This window comes from Mastomys coucha, unplaced genomic scaffold (assembly GCF_008632895.1).
Source record: "Mastomys coucha isolate ucsf_1 unplaced genomic scaffold, UCSF_Mcou_1 pScaffold18, whole genome shotgun sequence".
Classification (NCBI taxonomy): domain Eukaryota; kingdom Metazoa; phylum Chordata; class Mammalia; order Rodentia; family Muridae; genus Mastomys; species Mastomys coucha.
In genome coordinates, this window is record NW_022196900.1 from 25,037,695 (window position 1) to 25,057,616 (window position 19,922).

General features: G+C 39.0%; 1 long non-coding RNA gene across 1 annotated transcript in view; it reads left to right on the top strand.

Annotated features, from left to right (window-relative positions):
• Positions 1-12,278, top strand: part of LOC116095349 — a 51,085-nt gene extending 38,807 nt beyond the window's left edge. The window contains exon 3 of the long non-coding RNA XR_004120562.1: positions 12,013-12,278. This is a non-coding gene — a long non-coding RNA (uncharacterized LOC116095349). The remainder of the gene's footprint in view (positions 1-12,012) is intronic.
• Positions 12,279-19,922: the final 7,644 nt, after the last annotated feature.

The window sequence follows — 19,922 nt, forward strand, 5'->3', positions numbered from 1 at the left end:
GAGAGAGAGAGAGAGAGAGAGAGAGACTTCTCCAACAATGAATCCACAGATAGGTTTAAACAATCCCAACGAGTCAGCCCTAAACATACTAAACATACAACACACACACACACACACACACACACGTGCATAAACACTGAATGGACTCAGTAGCTATTATATTAAAATAATTATATAGTATAGTATAATGTAATGAAATATAGCATATGTATGTTATGTAGTAATATTAAAGAGGAAGAAGTCACAAATTTGGAAAAAAGTGTGGACAACATAGGTGAATCTGACAGGGAAAAGCAATATCAATATAGCATTCATGTATGAAAGCCTCAAAATTAAAAAAATAAACAATAAATATATATCTATCAAGCAAATCTACAATACAGAATATCCAAAAATATAGAACCTATATTCTTGAAAGGCATATATGTATGTATATATGTATATGTACATATATGTATGTGTATGTATATACAAAAACATACACAAAACATGTATATGTATATTGTGTATGTGTATGTATATATAATCCCAATGTCTTCCTTCAGGGCTACCTTTTTCAGAGAAGAATTGTGACACCACATGGATGTACCTGTGGTGACTGTAGAGGCTGTCTCATCACTCTTTTAAAAAAAAAATAACAGACTGAGGAACCCTGGTGAAGCAATAGGGACACCAATGAACCCACAAAACTTTCAACCCAAAACTTACCTTGTCTATAAGAAATGCAACTATTGGGGGGTATGGCCAACCAATAACGGGCCCAACTTGAGATTTATCCCACTGACAAGGACCAATCCCTGACACCATCAATGATACTCTGCTATACTTGCAAGACAGGAGTCTATCATGGCTGTCTTCTGAGAGACTCCACACACCAATTGACTCATACAGATGCAGACATCCTAAGCCAAACAGTGGGTGGAGCTAGGGGACTCTTATGGAAGGATAGGAGAAAAGATTGCAGCCCCTAAGGGGATAGGAGCTAGACAGGAAGACTTCCTGTGGTCTTCAACATCTATTTTCCTGTGGATTCAACCACAGGAGGAATCAACTAACCTGGACTTTTGGGGCTCTCAGAGACTAAACCACCAACCAAAGAACATGCATGGACTGGACCTAGGCCACCCTAGTCATATATAACAGAAGTGCAGTTTGTAGTCCTGTCTTCATGTGGCTCCCAAACAGCTGGAGCAAGGGCTATCCCAAAAGTTGTTGCCTGTATGTAGGATATGTTCTACTAGTTGGGCTGCCTTGACTGGTCTCAATGGGAGAGGATGTGCCTAGCTTTACAGAGGAGACTTGAAGTGCCAGGGCACGGAGATACTCAGAGGGACCCCCATCCACTCAGAGGGAAAGGGATGGGGGATGAAGATGGTGGGAGGAGTGACCAGGTGTGGGGCAGTGAGCAGGATGTAAAGTGAATAAGTAATAAATAAATATAAAAGAAACAGCCTGTGTCAACTGCATCATTTGTTTTTCCCAAGGTTCATATTTCCATCCAAAGCAGACTAGAGGTTGGGGCAAGCTGAGGCCTAACACAATGCCTTTCTCATTGAGCCCTCAGCCTGGTTTGCATTAGTCTCCCTTCCAGCTACTTTGGACTCCACTGGAATCATGTGTCTTTCCATTGCAAATTTAATTTGCAAAACATTCAAAAGCCTTATTTTATTTCTCTAGGATTTCATGTTGCAAATAGACACTAATGACTAAATAGGAGTAGTTAGTAAATGGGGCTATTGCTCACCATATTATTTTAATATATCCAATAACCAGGCAGGAGCAAAGGAGGGGCTCTTTTTATCTTCATATAGCCTTACTTGAATCTATCCTTGACACAAATTGGGTAAGCAGCTAACAGGGATACATGGAATGGGCATTCTGGATTGTTTACATATGCTGGAAATGGATGGGAATTGAACCAAGGGAGCTGGCTCTCTGACCAGACACCCTTGTCTCTGCTGCTCACACTACCCTGCTATCCTATTTCATTTCTTCCTGACAGGATGACTGTGGGCCTTTATCTTTTAAGTTCTCTTTCAGCCTGCACAATTTTTATGAAATAAGGATTATATTGGCTGAATAAACTAGTTTATTCATAATTTTATGTATTTATTTATTAATATTTTTGTACAATATTGTCTTTAAAAATTGTGGTAAAAATATTTAATATGAGATCTACCCATATAGCAAATCTTTCAAATCTTTCAACATACATACTATTTAGGTGACTTTGTTGTGCAGCAGATATGTAGAAATTATCTTGTATAACTGAATCTTATCTCCTCCTTTGTTCTCTCCTCCCCATTCCTCCCCTCCTCCTCTCTCTTCTTCTCTCCTTTCCTCTCCCCTCCTGCCTCTTCCCTTCCACTCTACTTCTCACTTTTCCTAAAACCATAACGAACCTTGCCATATGTGACAGTATGCAGGAACCTTGGGGACACTGTGGATACGATATGGAGTGTCTAAATATGGGGACACTAAAATAATGCTAAGCAACTAAAAACAGAATGAAGAATGTGGCTGATAAGTACTGGGAGGGGGATGGGAAGTTGCTCCTCACTTCTCACCTTTCCCCTCTTGCCCCCTCCCCTCCTCTTCTGTCCTCTCCTGTGCTTCCCTCCTTCTACGTTTCCTTTCCTCCCCTCCCTTCCTTTCTTTTCCCTGTTCTTCCCTTTTCCACCCATCCCTTCCTTCTCCTCTCTCTTACTCTCCTCACCTATCTCCATTTCTCTCCTCTCTCCTTCCCTACCCCATGGTTGTCTCCTTTTCTTCCCCCTCTACTTTTTCCTTTGTCTAAATTTCAATCCTTCTCCCTCAGTCTCTTGTATGCTACAAATAAGATAGCAGCCAGGCCTGGCTCTAACTGAAGCTTTCTACCTATTGTACAGCAATTTCCCATGCCCGCTTCCAGTCCTTGGCAGCCCCATTCTTCATTTTGTCTTTATGAGTGTAGCCATTTCGACACCCCAATATCAAAATTATCCACAGTGTTCTCAAGGTTCCCACGTACTGTCACAAGTGGTTCATTAGTGTTTTCATCAGGCTGATTACGATCCTATCATCTGTATATCATCCATGAACATTTATGTTTCTGCATCTTAGCAGTTGAATAGTACATATTGGTTTGAATCATGGTATAATGAACATGAAGATGCATGATTATATGATTGCCTTGACAGCTTTAGTTCCTTTTTTTCTACATAGATACCCAGAAATGAGACTGTGGATGATGTGGCTGATCTACTTTTAGGTTTCTGAGTAACTGACTGCATTGTCTTCCATAGCTGCCACCCTATTTTACACTCCCAGGATTGTACCATGTTTCCCATCTCCCCACATACCAACATTTAGCACTTAATTTTCTTAAAGGTATTCTCATAACAACTATGACCTCACAATGTGGCTTGTATTTGCATTGCTCTGATGACCAGTGGCCTTTTCATGTACCCTTTGGCCATCAGCTTGGTTTTTTTTGTTGTTGTTTTTTGTTTTTTTTTTGTTTGTTTGTTTGTTTTTGGTAGAGATTTATTTCTGAGAAGCTTATTTATTTTTAAAATAAATAAATCAATTATTCTGTTTGTTAACTTTTGAATGGCTTGGGTTCCTTATATATTTGAGATTTTGACTCCTTATCAGATGTGTACTCTGTAAACATTGGCTTTCCATCCTATAAGTCACTTCTTTTCATGCCTCCTCACCTCTTTCCATAGACAGATTTTTACCCACCTCTGGGCAGAAGACTTTAGTCCTGCCCCATCCCAGGTCTCTAGCTAGTTCCAGAGATGCCCCTCATCAGTGGGGAATATAGAGACTGAAGTGGCTATCTCCTGTAGCCAGGCAGCACATCCATTGGAGGAGGAAAATACAAACCCACCCATGAAAACTTCAACCCAATTTTTTCCTGTCTACAGATATGCAGGGTTAAAGATGGAGCAGAGATTGAGGGAATAGCCAACCAATGACTGCCCCAACTTGAGACATATCCCATGGGAAAGAGCCAACCCCCTGACACTATTAATGATACTCTGCTATGCTTGCAGACAGGAACCTAGCATAGCTGTCATTGAGAGGGTTCACCCAGCAGCTGATGGAAACAGATGCAGAGATCTACAGCCAAACATCTGGCAAAACTCAGGGTATCTTGTGGAGGAGTTGGGGAATAGAATTGGGAGATCTGGAGGGGTCAAGGACACCACAGAAAGACCTACAGAGTCAACTAACCTGGGCCCATGGGGCTCACAGAGAATGAACCAAATGGCATACAGGGGCTGGACCTAGGTCCCCTACACATTTGTAGTAGATTGGTCTTTATATGGGTCTTCTAATTGGGCCTCAGTGGGAGAGGATGTTCTTAATCCTACTGCCACTGGATATCCCAGGGTGGGGTGGTATTCAAGGAGGCTTCCCTTTCTCCTCAGAGAAGGGGAAGGACTAATGGGAAAGGGACTTATAAGGGTAGGACTGGGAGGGGGCTGAGATAGAGTCTTAAAATGAATAAATAAATAAATTAATGAAAAAAATAGATTTTAGTCCTTTCTCACTTGTTTGCTTTAGCTATTACACTTTTTATTGAGATCAAAACTTACTGTCCACCCTAGTGTCAAGAAGCATCATTCCCTTGTCCAAGATTTAGGTTATAACCTTCAACCCATTCTGAGTTGATTGTACTGTCAGAACTGTCTGTTATGAACTATAAATGTGTCAAGGCAGGAATAAAGGAGTACCTTGATATGCTGACACAGGCAATGGCTGAAGGTGAAGGTACAAGCCATTCCTAGGTTGCTGTTGGGAGGAGCCTAGCAGAATTGTCTGTAAGCCAACACTGCCTCAGTTAAGATCCATTCTCAGAGACAACCATGTAACACACCTGAACTGCTGAACAAGTTCTTCAGCTGTGCCTAGGCATATTTCATCCTCTGTGTCTGTATAAGTTGCATGATTTCCTATGAAGATGTCTGTCCACTAGCTACCCTGTCCCATCCCTTCCTCTCCCCCTTGATTCCCTTCTCTATTACTCCTCTCCCTTCTCCTTCCCTTCTCATGTGAGTAATACTTGAAAGTCAGATCTGATCTGTCTCCCTGTAAGAGTCTTCTCTGAAAAAGCCCTTGGTTTAAACAGGAAAGCTTTCTCTCCTTTGAGAAACTACAGAGTTTTTGATCGCTGTGATAAAGGCAAGGAACGGATCATATATTTGCATTTTCCAGCTCTCCATGAAAACAACGAGGATGGAAATAATTTCCTTACTCTGGGTTGTATTCTTAGTTCTAATTAAGTAATCTGCACAGCCAGTAGGAAAGGAGGAAGACAGGAGTGGAGGAAGAAAGAACATAAAGGCATGAGAGATGGTAGAGGGGCAGTTAGCACCAATGGCTGGAGGAGACACTAATGGGCTCATGGCTAAGCTCGGTTTGAGTTATTTTATGTATAAACTCTTCCATAAAAGTTGAAACAGCTGCTCACTGTCTGGTGTGAGGACTCTGGAGATGTGGCCACTCAGCGACTTTGTAGAGTAGCTGGGGAACTGGGGAGGTCTTCATTGTTTGTGCTGGAAGGCAGTGGGTTGCTTTTGTTTGTTGTGACCCTGTTGCCATGGCTCCCATGACACCCCCATCTGCATAAGCGCCTCAACATGCTGAGATAGAGCTGCCAGGCGGGTTTTCTCAAACTCAAGAGCCTCAACAAACCAGCAGAGGAAGGCCAGGAGGGGCCTCAAACACTGAGAGATGGAATGTGGATCTGTCCTGATCTGCCTCATCTGAGGGGAAATGATAAAGAAGGAGTCATAAATGACTGGCACCAGTTCAACTATTTGGCACCAAAGGCCTCTTCCTAAGAATCATTTTCAAAGTTGGGTTCGCACCCCTGCAAACATACTCATGTCCTTATGAATGCTGTTTGTCTTTTGTCACTGGCCTTCTCTGACCCCCACTGTCTCATTATAAAAATCCAACAAAACAAAACAAAACAAAACAAAATCCTGGCTTTTCCTTTCAATGAAAAATAATTTCAAGGGGAACCATCAGGTAAAGATGGAAAAACAAAGAGGGAGAACTGAGGTGAAGCCAGTAGGAGGAACAGACTGTCTGTATGGATGGAGGCTGTCTTTCTCCTGACTGGGATCTGCCAGGAGTTAGACTATGGGCTCAAAGTCTGCTGAATTCTTCCCACTTACTGTGGCATTGACCTGATCCTCAATGGTCATCATATTTCCCACCAGGCTTTCTTTCCCTAGTGTCTTCTTGACTATCCCCTGGGAAGCAATTGTACTGAGATGCATTTTTGCCACCTTCTGTTATGCTCCATAAAGAGATTCCCAACTAACCAGAGAGACAATAAATTCCCCAAAAGCCACATCTATCCTCTTAAACTTCTTACATTTGGTTTATCCATGGTTCAGTTGCTCAGCTGCCCCCATTACCCCAGTTTATCCCCAGCCTTCAAGGAACCTAGTGTCCATTAGAATAGAGATGCACATCGGTCCAGAGACTGTTCCATGGGTGAAATAATACCAGGGTCTTATTATGGCTCTTAGGGATTCAAAGACTCAGACTTTCTTTTCACCTTGTCATCTCCTGCCCTGTGCCCATGTATTTCATATTCTCTACCTTGTAACCTCCCCACTTGTTACTCTTTATCCCACACTGTTCGTCCATAATTGGAGAAGAGAATTTGTTACTTTAGTTTCCTCTACACATGTACATAGAAGATATGGAGAACAGATGTACTGATAACACACCCTCAGAGTTTGTATGTATAAGACTGTAACTTTCCCCTTGAGCAAGGGATTATTTTGTTCTGGCCTGGATTCTCATCAGTCCTTTCCCTTCTTCCATTTTAGCATGTGAAGAAAAACTTGGGGCTGCAAATTTGTGTTCTGTTGGTGGAGTGCTTGCCTAGAATGAGTCAAGCCCTAGGATCCATCACCAGCCTTGCACAAATAGTGTGGTGGCACAATCCTGCTATCCAAGCACTGGGAAGAAGAGGATTAGAAATTCAAGGTTATCTTCAGATACTTAAACAGTTCCTAGCTGGCCTGGGATACTGTCTCAAAATTCCAAAACCAAACCAAAATAACAAGAAAACTCACCCTGCCAACATTCTAGTGACTACCTGGGTGGGCACTTTGATTGTCTTACCCTAGCCACGGTCAGCACTGGTTTTCACTAACAAATCACAAGAATTCTTCCTACTGCAGAGCTGTTATTTCTTCCTCACACAGCATACTCACTAAAATGTATGTATTCTAACAACTTTCTGTGTCATTCATATGACAACTTTTTAGTGTCCATTCACTCCAGAGACACCTTGGCTATCACACAGGTATAACCCTATTAACCATGGAAAGCCAAGGTTTTGCTTTTGTCCCTAGCATTTAATTTTTGCACAGTAGGCTTTTGCACAGTTGAGTCTTGAAGACAGTATCTTGGTGTCGTTTATTTCTATATTCTTAGTGTCTAGTGATATGTTTAGTATATACTTACAAGATACAGAAAATATTTCCTGGTGGAAAAGTTTGCTGTATCATTTTTTTTATGGGTAAGAATGAGATACTGAGAAGACTTGCACACAAAGCCTTAGCAACATGGTAAATGAAAGAGCCACATTTGTAATACCTAATGGTTTTAGATGCCCCTGCATCATATCTCTGCCTCCTCTATCATTTGATTGCCATGGTTCAATGCATGTTGTATTTGGATACATGCAGATTCATTCATGTTCTTCACAAGTTGGCTGTCTGTACCAGGTCTCCTACCTTTCTTTTTGTTGTGTGGGATGTGTGGTGGGTGAGGACTAGAGGGGAAGGAGACATGGACATGTCAGCCCCATTCTTAGTGCCACTCAACACATATCATAGCTTCTTCAAGAATGTCTATCCAAAGTAGCTGAAGAAAACTATTTCTTCTTACCAATGTATACGGTCTTTAAAGGACCAAAGGAATAATAACCAAAAAGTGGATAAATTAATAAATACAATGTAATCATCATTCATGTTATAAGAATGAGCACAGGAATTTCTGAATATTAGTATTTGGCCTAAAATTGATCCACTGAAATCTAATTCTCAGTGGGATGGTATAAAGTCATTAGGTGTTTGAGGGAGTCCTTATGAATGGGATTTTTGTACTTTTTATAAAAGAGATCCTATGTGAAGCAGCAGGGAGAAGGTACCATTGCTGTAAGCCAGGAATTGAGATCTCATCAGACAATTAATCTACCTATCTTGATCTTAGACTTTCAAGTTTCCAGAATGATGTGAAGTACATTTTGTTGTTTGTCATTTACATAATATTATTTTGTTTTACAGCCTCAGTATATTTAAGTGGAGATATTTTCATGGCAAAATGGCTTAGTTCTAAAAGGTTCATGCCATCTGAGTTTTATTCCCAGGTCCCATGTAATGGATGGAGAGAATTAATTCTTACTAGTTAGTTGTCAATTTACCACCATGTGCAGGTTGTGGCATGCATCACAGACACACACACACACACATACACACACATATCTAAATAGATTAATTAATAAATGGTGGTATTATTGCTTATAATACTCATTTTTTATTGTCATGTGTACGTTTCCATAAATGTTATCATGGGTAAATTTATAAAATACTGTTTCATGGTGTTTGTGGACTAGGAGTCCAGGAGTAGCTGCACTTGGTTTTGCTTAAGGTTATAGAGGACTGAAATGAAGGCATGGTCTGAGCTGGACTGGGAAGAATCTACTTTTAAACTCATTAAGGTTTTTGACAGACTTACTTCTTTGTAGCTTGTAACTGATGTGGCAGGTCAAGAATGCTGGTGGGTGTCAGTAACTTTAAGTTAGTTTACAAGGAAATTATTTCTTTTATCATTTCACTGAAAACAACAGAAATTATATCCCATAGGTATAAAGATTAAAGCTCATTGAAAAATCCCCATGAGCATAAATTGTGAAGGTGCTCCAATATCATGAGACTGAAGAGCTACTCACTGTACTAATGGGGAACCTTGATGCTCCATAATCAAAAAAGGATCATGTATGAGTCCCAGGGAATGGATGGTCAAACTACAATTGAGGTGACCTAGTATCTTTACTTTGTGGCCTTATAAACTGAACTGACAACAGGAAAGAAATTAAAACTGAACTAGAATGTGCTTTTTTATGACTTTATTGACATCTCCAATAATACTTCATCTCCTACAACATTTCATTTATTTTCTTTCCATCCTTTATGGGGCTTCTAATGTAATGATCTCATTCATTAAGTTCCCCATTTGGACTCTGAATGTTATATGAGAAGTCCTGGAAAATTGGTTGAGAGTCAGTCCTCAAGCTCCTAGACTCCCAAAGTCTCAGTCCAGCTCAAAGCGTGTTTACTTGGACATGAATGTATCAGTTCCAGGTAAATAAGTTACCTTTAAGAGGCAAGGATTGTGTTTCAATGGTTCATGCTTTCCTAGAGTGATGATGTGAGTTGGCTTCAAGAGGCACTGAATTTATTATCTGAATAATTTAAATCATGTCTGTTTAAAGAGTAATGGTGTTGTAGGCTCCTGGAAGGGAATCAATGGATGTACTCTTTAATAGACTAGATAATACATATACTCAACTATTCAGATTTCTGTCACAAGTACTTAACACTGCCAGCATAGCATGAAAGTAGCCCTGGACAATGCATAAGTGAGCACTCATGGCTATATCCCAAGAAAACTTTAAATGATGGGCAAATTGACATTTTAAATTATTTTATGGATCCTTGAAGTAGAGTCTTGACTTTTCTCCAATATTTTAAAAATGCAAATTCTGTTTGGATTCCTGCCATCAAACCAAGCCAGTGAGCAGGATGAAGTTGGTCAGCATCTGACACAGATATTCAGATATGTCTATTATTTTGGAAGCTGGTTGGTGCTGCCCTTGGATTCCAGAGATCCCTGGAAATCCTTAGAAGAAAGAACTACCACTGCAGCTGGCCTTTCAAAATGAGTCCTTTCTTTACTTGGAGTTAGTGTGCAGAGGTAGAAGCTTCTGGACAGCAGTTCGTCTGCGTGAAGGACAGTTAAGTGCATTCAAGCTATGATAACAGTGATCTCACCAGCAGGTGTGGTGCTCCAGACCAGGCGCATTAAGATAGGCAGCAGCTGCAACTGAGATATCTTACTAGAGCAAGGAGTAAGTAACCTGTGGAAGATCAAAGGGCCATATGGAAGTGAACACCTGGCTTATACTAAAGTGATGACCGAGGGAAATTTATGAAGCATTTTAAAATGTCTTGAATACTCCTGAAGGTAGTTTGGTAGAGTATGATACAAACCTGGTAAAAGAATGAATTTTATATATTTGAGCCTTGAGTGTAATGCCCCTAGAGTTTGGACATATACAGAAGTTTAGAAGTTTTTGTGGAGTTTGGCCTGTGAGTTCCAAGATGTATGTTATCATAAACACTTGTAGTTACCAAGCAAAACCTATATCCTCATTATCCTTTGTCTCTGAGTTTTAAACTTTCTATTTTGAAATAATTAAAATGCCTCAGACAAGCTGCAAAACTGCTAAGTGTCCACAGTCCCTTCAATCACATTTCTGTGTTGATAATGTGTCTTAGCTCTCTCTACCTCTTTCCTTCTCTTCTTCTCCCTCTCCCCCTCCCCCCCACACACCACACTCTCACACATGCACACATACATACCATATGTAAATTCAGGAAATTTGTGATTAATTTAAAATCACATTTGATATCAGCATTTTAAAATTTATTCTCTTACAATTTCACACACACATATACACACACAATATTCTTTTGAAACTATAATCTCAATGTTGTTCCCTTCCCTCATAACATGGTCTTTAATCAATGTCTCCTCATGACCCTTTCTTATCTCTTTCTATCTCATAAAGGCTCTTCTCTCTAACTGCCCCTTCTACATCTATGTGGGGTTTTTTGTGACCTAAGGAATTTAATTAGGTGTGCCTCAGTAAGAATGGGTAAGGGCAATATGCCAGGGACTATACCACTGACAAATATGACTCTCTCTCCTCCTAAAAACTTTGACTGTCTCTAATGTCTAACATTCTTCTAGGAGAAATAGAGTTTTATGAGCCTCTCTGACAACTATGATGGAATGTCATTGTGTTCAGTTTTGTGGCACTGCTGATGTATATTCACAGATGCAACAGCCATGTCATGTCCAAAAGACCACGTTTCCCAGCATTTTCCCATTCCCCAGTTCTTCATTCTCTTTCTTCTCTAATGATCGTGAGCCTTAAAAGGGTGATAGAGATGTCACATTTAGAGCTTAGCATTCAGCGGTCACTTCCTCTCATCTCATTGACCAGTTATAAATCTCTACACTAGCTGGCATCCACTTCAAGCTTCTCTGACCATCTTCCCAAGAAATGTCAGTTGTTTCCATCAACATAGTGAAGTAATGGACTCAAAACCAGGAATGAGTATATGTTTATTTCATTGTCATTTTTTTCCTTTTCCTCCCATCTGAGCAATTTCCAATTTTTCCTTCTATTTTATGGTTGTGACATTTTAAATAAAGCAGGTTTTATAGAATGTCTTGAGTTGTTATTCTGTTTGCCCACAGTAATAGCCATTAAATATTCTCCTTGTGTTGTCTTATAATAAGGCAAAATGAGCAACTTTGTCTACCAATGATAACTTCTTCATCCCTTGATTAAATGAAATACTACTGTATAAGTAGCCATCAATTACTTTGTTCTCAGGGTTAGTGGTTAGTAAAACAAAATTATTTGAGGGGGGTATGCTCTACTGTAATATGGAGCTTTGACTTCTATGCCACACTCTTGTGTTACTAATGATTCATGGGTTTTTGTTTAACTCCAAAGCCTAAAACCTTTAAAGGTCAGTGTCTTCTTGATGCTCATTTTGTCCTACACTGACCAGTAAAGCCCTTTAAACTGGCTCTAATGACCTTTTGACTTGCTGCCTCAATTCTTTAAGAAACTCCTTAGTTTATAATATAGCAAAACATTACCAATTTTTTTGAATTGTGGTTTTCTTTTCCCAGATCGGTGTCAATGCATTTGTGTGTTCTGGATTCTTCAATGAAGAACCGTGCATCGAAAGAAACAAAGAAGGAATTCAAGAGATGGCTTAGTAGTTAAGAGAACTGGCTTTTCCAGAGGACCTGGGTTCAATTTGCAGAACCAATATGGCAGCTCACAACTATCTGTAACTATTGTTTCAGGGGATCCAACACCCTCATATAGACGTACATGTAGTCAAATCACCAATTTAGATAAAGTAAAAATAAAGAAATTATTATGAAAGAAACAAAGAGCCTTTTATATGGAGAGAAGCCTGGATGTTAAGAATAAACTCATATCAATTCTGAGGGGGGCATTGACATTTATAGGTACTTCTGATGGACAGATCTAGACCAAAAATTAACAAATATCCTCACACAGACAGAAATGCAGACACACAAACATATACACAGAATACAGAGTTACTCAGAAATATATATGCATATATATTTAGATCCATTTCAAGTTTCAGTCTATACTACACCATTTGACTTTTTCCATTTTTATTCTTCTACTTGTAAATTATTTCCTCATCCATGAGGACTCAAACACAGCAATTTCAATTTGCTTAGTTTTCTTCAACATCTTTGATAGATAAACAACTTTCTTCCTGGGAGTACATCTGACTTCAACATGTCAGGCTATGACCCACATATTATCCAATTTATATCTCAAAGAAGGAAAAAGATGAAGGAAGAAGCAGAAGGAGAATGAGAAGGATAAAATTTCATCCCTAAATAATTTTCCCTTTCTTGTGTATTGTATAAAACATAGGTTCCAATAGGTAGCAATGGGGAGGAGAAGACCAAATAGATCTTCCCATGCCTTTTCTACTAGGAAATCCTTGCAAAATATTAACATGGATGAAACAGAAAGGAGACAGCAGCAGGTAGAAGAAGACAGAAACTCAGTATCTTCCTTTGGACAGTGGCTAGAAATTCTATAAGAAAGCTAAATATTCAGCTCCCCAGACTTCATTTTCATGGTGTGACTTCAATAAAATAAACAGACATTATTAGAAAGTTTTGCCTGCATAAAAAAAAATGTGGGAGGAATGGCTTGTTTCATTTTCTTTGTCCCTAAAAGTGTAGAAGGTCTTGTAGTCATGTTCCCAACAAAAGTAAGCCTGTTTTTCAATGGATAAAATTAAATAGCGTAAGTCATGAGGTAAAGAAGACACATGAAACAGAACTAAAGCAGTCCGAAAGAACTGTTGTATTTAACTCTCTATGTATTTACTGTCAATATACTCACTAAAAGAAGAGAGTTAGATATAAACAAAACTATTAACACACAAACATAAAATGCCAAAAGGTGATTGGGAAGGTGTAATGTTAAAATCAAAGTATCAATTATGAATCTAGCATATTAATGTGCTGCATTTCTGTGAACTCTGGACCTAATGCATATATGTAGAAATTGTGGGGGCTGGCGAGATGGCTCAGTGGGTAAGAGCACTGACTGCTCTTCTGAAGGTCCTGAGTTCAAATCCCAGCAACCACATTGTGGCTCACAACCACCCATAATGAGATCTGATGCCCTTTCTGGTGTGTCTGAAGACAGCTACAGTGTACTTATATATAATAATAAATAAATCTTAAAAAAACAAAAAAGAAATTGTGAAGAACTAAGAAAGGTGACCTACTCTTAGGGTAGAAGAATGCATAAATAATAAATCCATTTTTCTAAAATGGGCATTCTAGTGAAATTGGGCTGTTGGTAGCCACTACTCCTCTGATATGTATACCTAAATACCATTGTCTTTTCATTTTTGTGAAAATATTATGACTGTTGGATCTAAAAATCATAGCTATCAGGAAGCTGATCCTCTAAGGATTAGAGGCTGTTTATGCCTCTAATCTACTGTGGGACACATGCCCACTTACGAATTATCTTTAATGAAGTTGTGAAACAAAATCCCTTGATAGAAAACCCAACCTTTGTCTCAACTAGTAGTGTGTCTGCTCTGTGGCTTCTGCCTGCTTCTCTAGAGCTGGCCCTATTCCATGGCACAGAGTGGGTGAAGTTTTGAGTCAGTACTGCTGACAGATGTACTTTGGGACAGGAGTTGTAAAAGTCTAGATACCTCAGCTACAGCACATGGGACTCAGAGTATATCAGGTCACTTTGTTATTTGCTTTATTCCAAAGAATCTTTAGTTTGGGTAATATGAAGACATCAAGACTCAACAAAGGGACATTGATGTAATTTTAAAAGAAGAGGAAAAGGACATAAACTATTAGATTATGGGTCTTTTTGTTTGGAAAACTTTAGGGAATTAACAAAATTAATACTATAAGAGATAAAGCTATTTAAGAAGTTAGCTAGATATTGAATGAAAAAAAAGAAACAAAAAAGAAAGGAAAGAACATGGTTGCTTCTAGGAATGGTGAAGGAGACAATTTATTATAGATATGTGAGAGCATAGCCAGAGGCAGACACATAAGGAGAGTCCAGGGTGGTCATGTTACTGTAGTATATGGAGAGGGGGAGGGGAAAAGAAAGAGGGAACCAAGTATAGCAGCAAAGAGACCAAAGGTATAAAAGAATCAAATAAGGGCAGGTAACCAACATGTCTAGATCATATTGGAAAGAACCTCATGAGGAGAGGATGTCCAGCCCCTGGGCTGGAGAGTTCAGGGTAGAAGACAGGGTATGCCAGCCATATCCTATAATAGGTAGGAATTTAGGGATGCTGGGAGAACATGGAGACCAGGTCTGCTTTGGTATGTTAAGTAGGCACCTCACCCTCTTGTCCAGGATTTGAAAGTTAACAGACACAAGACAGTAAAAAACATTTAGATGTGATAATATAGTGTATCTTGTATCTCTTTGTGTGATAGAAATTACACTTGATTTTACTTCAAACAAACAAATAAAACAAAAGAGGAAAATGCCATTCCATAGAGACACTGAGTGATCATCAAACCTATCTTCTATTAAATAATGAAATTTCATCATCAGGTGATCTGAAATGAATGTGTATTTAATTAACACATTGTTTCTTCCTAATTGCTAGTTCCACTTGTACTACAGTCCTTAGAGCAATGCATTTAGCATATGATGACTCAGTTTGATAAGTAAAGTTGAGACAAGAGTGAGTGTTAAGACTATACCTGGTCTTATTCAACCTTCTGGCTTTGGTGTTCCACCATTATGGTTTTTATTCTATCTACCAAATAGAGTCATGTCAATTGGTATGTTAAACGGGGGATTAAACCATTCTGTCTCTGTCTAAAACTCATAGTCTTCTTTGATTTTTCTACATTCATCATAACACACCACAGGTAGAGTCCTGTTTTAGAATTCTTTCCTCAAGCTGAAAATAGTCCCTTTTGTAGAACAACCATAGCTACTATTTTCCTCCCTAAGCCTTTTCTTGTATAAGTCCGTTTTCTTTATTTAGTTTTCATTAAATTTCCTTCATATTCTCACAGGTAAGCTATTCTTATCTACAGCCAGCTATTTGTGCCTGCTTTGATTTAGAAGAGCCACTGTTAAGATAGGGAGAACATAATTAGCTATGCTATTTTCAAATCAGCTTTGTTATTTGAAGAATTTAATTTAGAGAATTTGTGTGAATATATCTTGGATGCTCATATTTAAATATGGATCAGGAGGGTAAATCTTGTAAGACCTATTTCTCTTCCTTGATCCAGTAAAATGTCCTCACTAAGTGAAGGTATTATGAAACATTTCTCAGTTGTATATTCCCTAATCGGAGACCTTAGTAACCAATGCCAGCATTCACTATCAAGGGTCTACATGTGTCCTTTCCGACTCTTTCTTGAATAAAAATGTCTCCAAGGACAGAAGGTTTCCATTGTCCTTGATTTTGAGAAATGTGGTTATATGTTCAATGTATAAACTGGTAGGAATCCATAGAGAGGAGTCTTTCTGGAAGTCTATGGAAAAGTGTATTGGGAATTACCCTACAGTTGATAATTTTTTTTTACATTTTTTAAAATTTCTATTAATTATTTTATTTATTTAAATCCCCAGTGCCACCCCCTTTCTGCCCCCAGAGTTCTTTCCCCAATCCCTCCTCCCCTTTACCTCTGAGAGGGTGCCTCTCCCTGTATCTCTCTACCCTGGGGCATCAAGTTTCTACAGAATTAGGCACATCCTTTCCCACTGAGGCCAGGCAAGGCAGCCCTTTGCTACATATGTACAAGGGATTTCAAAGAAAGATGTGTCATGATTTTACCTACAATTGGGGATCTGACCATAAGGAGGCAGATCTTACTATCTCTTCTTTTGATGCTCACCAAGTACTCTATGTTTAGTGTGTTAATAATAACCTTGATATACCATTAAATGATACACTTTGCTGAGTTTTCCAGTATGATATGATACAGTATAAAGAAAATTAGCTCAGAATTGCACATTGAGCATCGCAATCTCTCATTGGAAATGCAGAACTTAAGAGACAACTTGTTTGCATTTGAAATAGAGAAAATGAATCCATATTTTCCTGTAGAGTTTTCAGCTTAGCTTTTTTCTGTATACTTTTTCTTCTGTCTTCTATGTCCTCACTGGCCTACACAGTGAAGTGATGTTTTTCTTGGGCTTTACTGCTTAAAGTGGAATTTGCGTTTACTGTGAAGACTTCTTTGGCCATTTCCCCCTAGGTAGTCTTGGTTTCTGGCTTCCAGATGACTTCACATCACTTTAAATGTCAGCCTAGATTGAAATTGCTTATTGTCCAGGTGTGTTTCTGGTTAGACTGTGCCAAGACACTTTCTCCTTTTTCTTTGAATCTACAACATCTAGGTTGTGCCTAATACCCTGTAGGTGGGTTCAAAACAATTTATCTTGATCCATGTAACCTACATAAGTGGAATAATTTTTGTAATAAAATTGCTTTAGCAAATACAGTCCAGGTTCTTGCTTTAGTTAGACATTTGTGGTAGTCTACTATGACTGTCCCACATCCTACTCATGTCTCTTCTCCCTCTAGCTATATTTTACACCTTTATGTTTTTTGCCATGTTTAACTACATCTGCTATCAGAATTCACATTTTCTTATGTAGGTTCATTACTAAAAAGTAAAACAAAAGAAGATAACTTTAAACATTAGAACTGTTTGCTTTGTAGTCACTCTAAGAAGTTATTTGCATAAGAATTATTTAATAATGTCCTTTCACTCTACATTCCAATAATTAATAAATGCTAAAGGATCTAGAGGTTTATCCATGAAGTATCTATAAGTATTTAATATACTTTTAATGTGATAGAATCTTAGGATCTCCATATTTTTCCATAAGGATTTAGTATTCTCAGAAAAGCATGCATCTATGTTGGAACCTTTAGGTACAGAACCCAGATGCAAGTCTTGGTTTTCTGAGCTGCCTCCTGTAGCCCTTCCACAAACTAAACAAAATATATACATTTCCTTGATTCTGTAGCATTTTGAGCAGCCTTTGTCACTGTTCCAGGCTTTTGTGGCTAGGGTGAAAACAAGATACTACACAGATCCTTGTTTGTGCCCTAGCAACAAAGCACAACACAGATGGCCATCCTGGCAAGCTTCCCATCAGACGCTGATTGCATACCTGGTACTGGGACACAATGACAGCTTCCCCATGCAGAGATAGCGTGCGTTTTTACAATGAAGTTTGAGTTCATAACAATATGCAATGAAGATTGTATCCTGTAACTTCAGGCCAATTTGCTGGTTTTGAGTCAAGAGGCAATAACTTTCTGTTGGTGTAATGACAACTTGTCTGCTGCAGCTGGATCATGTTAGGACAGTAGGAATTTTCTTCTTTGGTCCCTTTTCAATAGTGCCTTGTAATAATAGGGTAGCATTTTCCCAAGATGTTTCTTGCCAGTTGCACACATGTACTGGCTCATAAACACAAAATTGTGAGCATTGCTTGGCATCAAAACATAAGAATTGTTCTTATTTATAAATGGACAGTCCTTTTGGAGGTGGAGAGACAATGACTCATTTCAAATACAAGAGATATTTCCTCTGATATCTTAATTTGCACCAACGCTAGTGTACATAAGCCATTCTGCCAGGTATTGGAATCCAAAGATAAAAGATGCAGAATGTCACACAAATGACATGTAGACTAGTTGAGAATCTAAGCATTTAAGCTAATAACTATAATATAGCACACTGAATGCTCTAATAGTGGGGTATACCCAGTACTGAGGGAACAAAGAAGAGGGGGGCTAAATTCCTGTTGGAGGTCATGCCTGGGAAAATTCAATATGCAAACTTTGTGGGGCTCCTGCTTTGCTGCCTGATGAATCTAGACTGCAGATTCCCTCTCTTCCCTTCCTCATTTTGTTAACTTAGACAGTGCATTAAGCTTTCCAGATCTCTTTATCTTTATGATGCTAAGAGAACAGCCTCATGTCATAAAATATATGTACATAAGTAAGAACAAAATGAAATAATCATTAAGATATGTTTAGTGTCTTTTCTGGCATCTAGTAGTTAATAAACATTAGCTGCCATCATTTTTATTATTATCACTATTATTCATGTGCTGATCTTGTGATCAGCCTTTGATGTGGTAACATCATGGCAGTAGAAAGTTCTGACTAAGAATGCGGGTCTGAATTTTATTACCTGTGCATCAATGATATCATCTTCAGTATTCTGAAGTAAGTTACACTACCTAATCAAGATAGAGAAGTAACACATATATTGTCACCCTGTTGGTTCAAAAGCAAAACTTTTGAACAAGGTGGCATTTTCAGAATTGTGGTATTTGAAAAATAAAAATATTTTATTAAGCTTCCAGAAACATGGTCAATTAGGTTGTGGATATAAACTTTTTTAGAGAAATACTACAATAAGGTAGCGGTACATTGCATTTTCTAATATTTGAGCCAAATTTAGATTAGGTGTGTAATCCAAAGATGCATGCTGGATGCATAACTTGCTTTTTGATGAAGCAAGGGAAATAATAGGAAGAACTTAAAGAAATGTCTAGTGTTAGTCTGTGTCTGCTCTGCCACAGGGCATGCCTCTTGGGGAGGGAGGTGCAATGCAGGCAGTTTGACTGCACTTACCACACGCTGCTGCTGGGATGGGCGGTGGGCTGTTTGGAAGAGTGGAGACACTGTTCCAGGGGTGGGAAATCCCAGTCTGAAATGTAGGAGAACTGGAGTTGGTTCAGGAGTCCCAAGGCCTGCAACAAGGTTGGGGCTGTGAGGTTCTCAGACTCATGTACATACAGGCATTGCTGGGAGTTTCAGAAGAGCCAAGAGTGGAGTCAGGAGACCACATGCTGGAGATGGACTAGCGACTAGCCTGGGGCAGGGGGAAAGGGGAGTACCCATTTGTCCCATGGGTTATTGTCCTTAGCTTAGCAGAGGTAGGCTTGGTGGCAGTTGTGGCTGGGAGTGCGGAAAAGCCTTCTAGAGGAGAATTAAGCTGTGTTGGAATGACTTCTCCATGGCTCCCCACAGTGGATATTGATGAAAGAGACAGTCCATGATTCTAAATGGTTTATTGGTTGCTCATGATGGAAAAAGGATGTATAACGTACCATACTCCCTTCTCAGGGTGGACCTGAGTGCTTACCAGGATAGAAGAAGAAAGGATGAAAGAAAAATAATGATTGGAGAATAATAAATAGATGCTAAGGCTTCAGAGACTGCTTCTTGATGATCTTTCTTGCATCTTGTCTGGAAGTTAGCCCTATGGTTGTGCCTTATTACCTTCTCTAGAGAACGTGTTAATAATTATCTGGGCAACTAGATACTAAGCTAATTATGAAAGTACTTTCATGGTAGAAGGGGTCAATACATAGTTATGTCTAATGATATTGGATATTTTATCCTGGTTTTCCAGATAAGCACACTATGTTTTAACAAGGCAAGATGAGATGATACTACTATAGAGACAGAGTTAGTAAATGTCTGGGA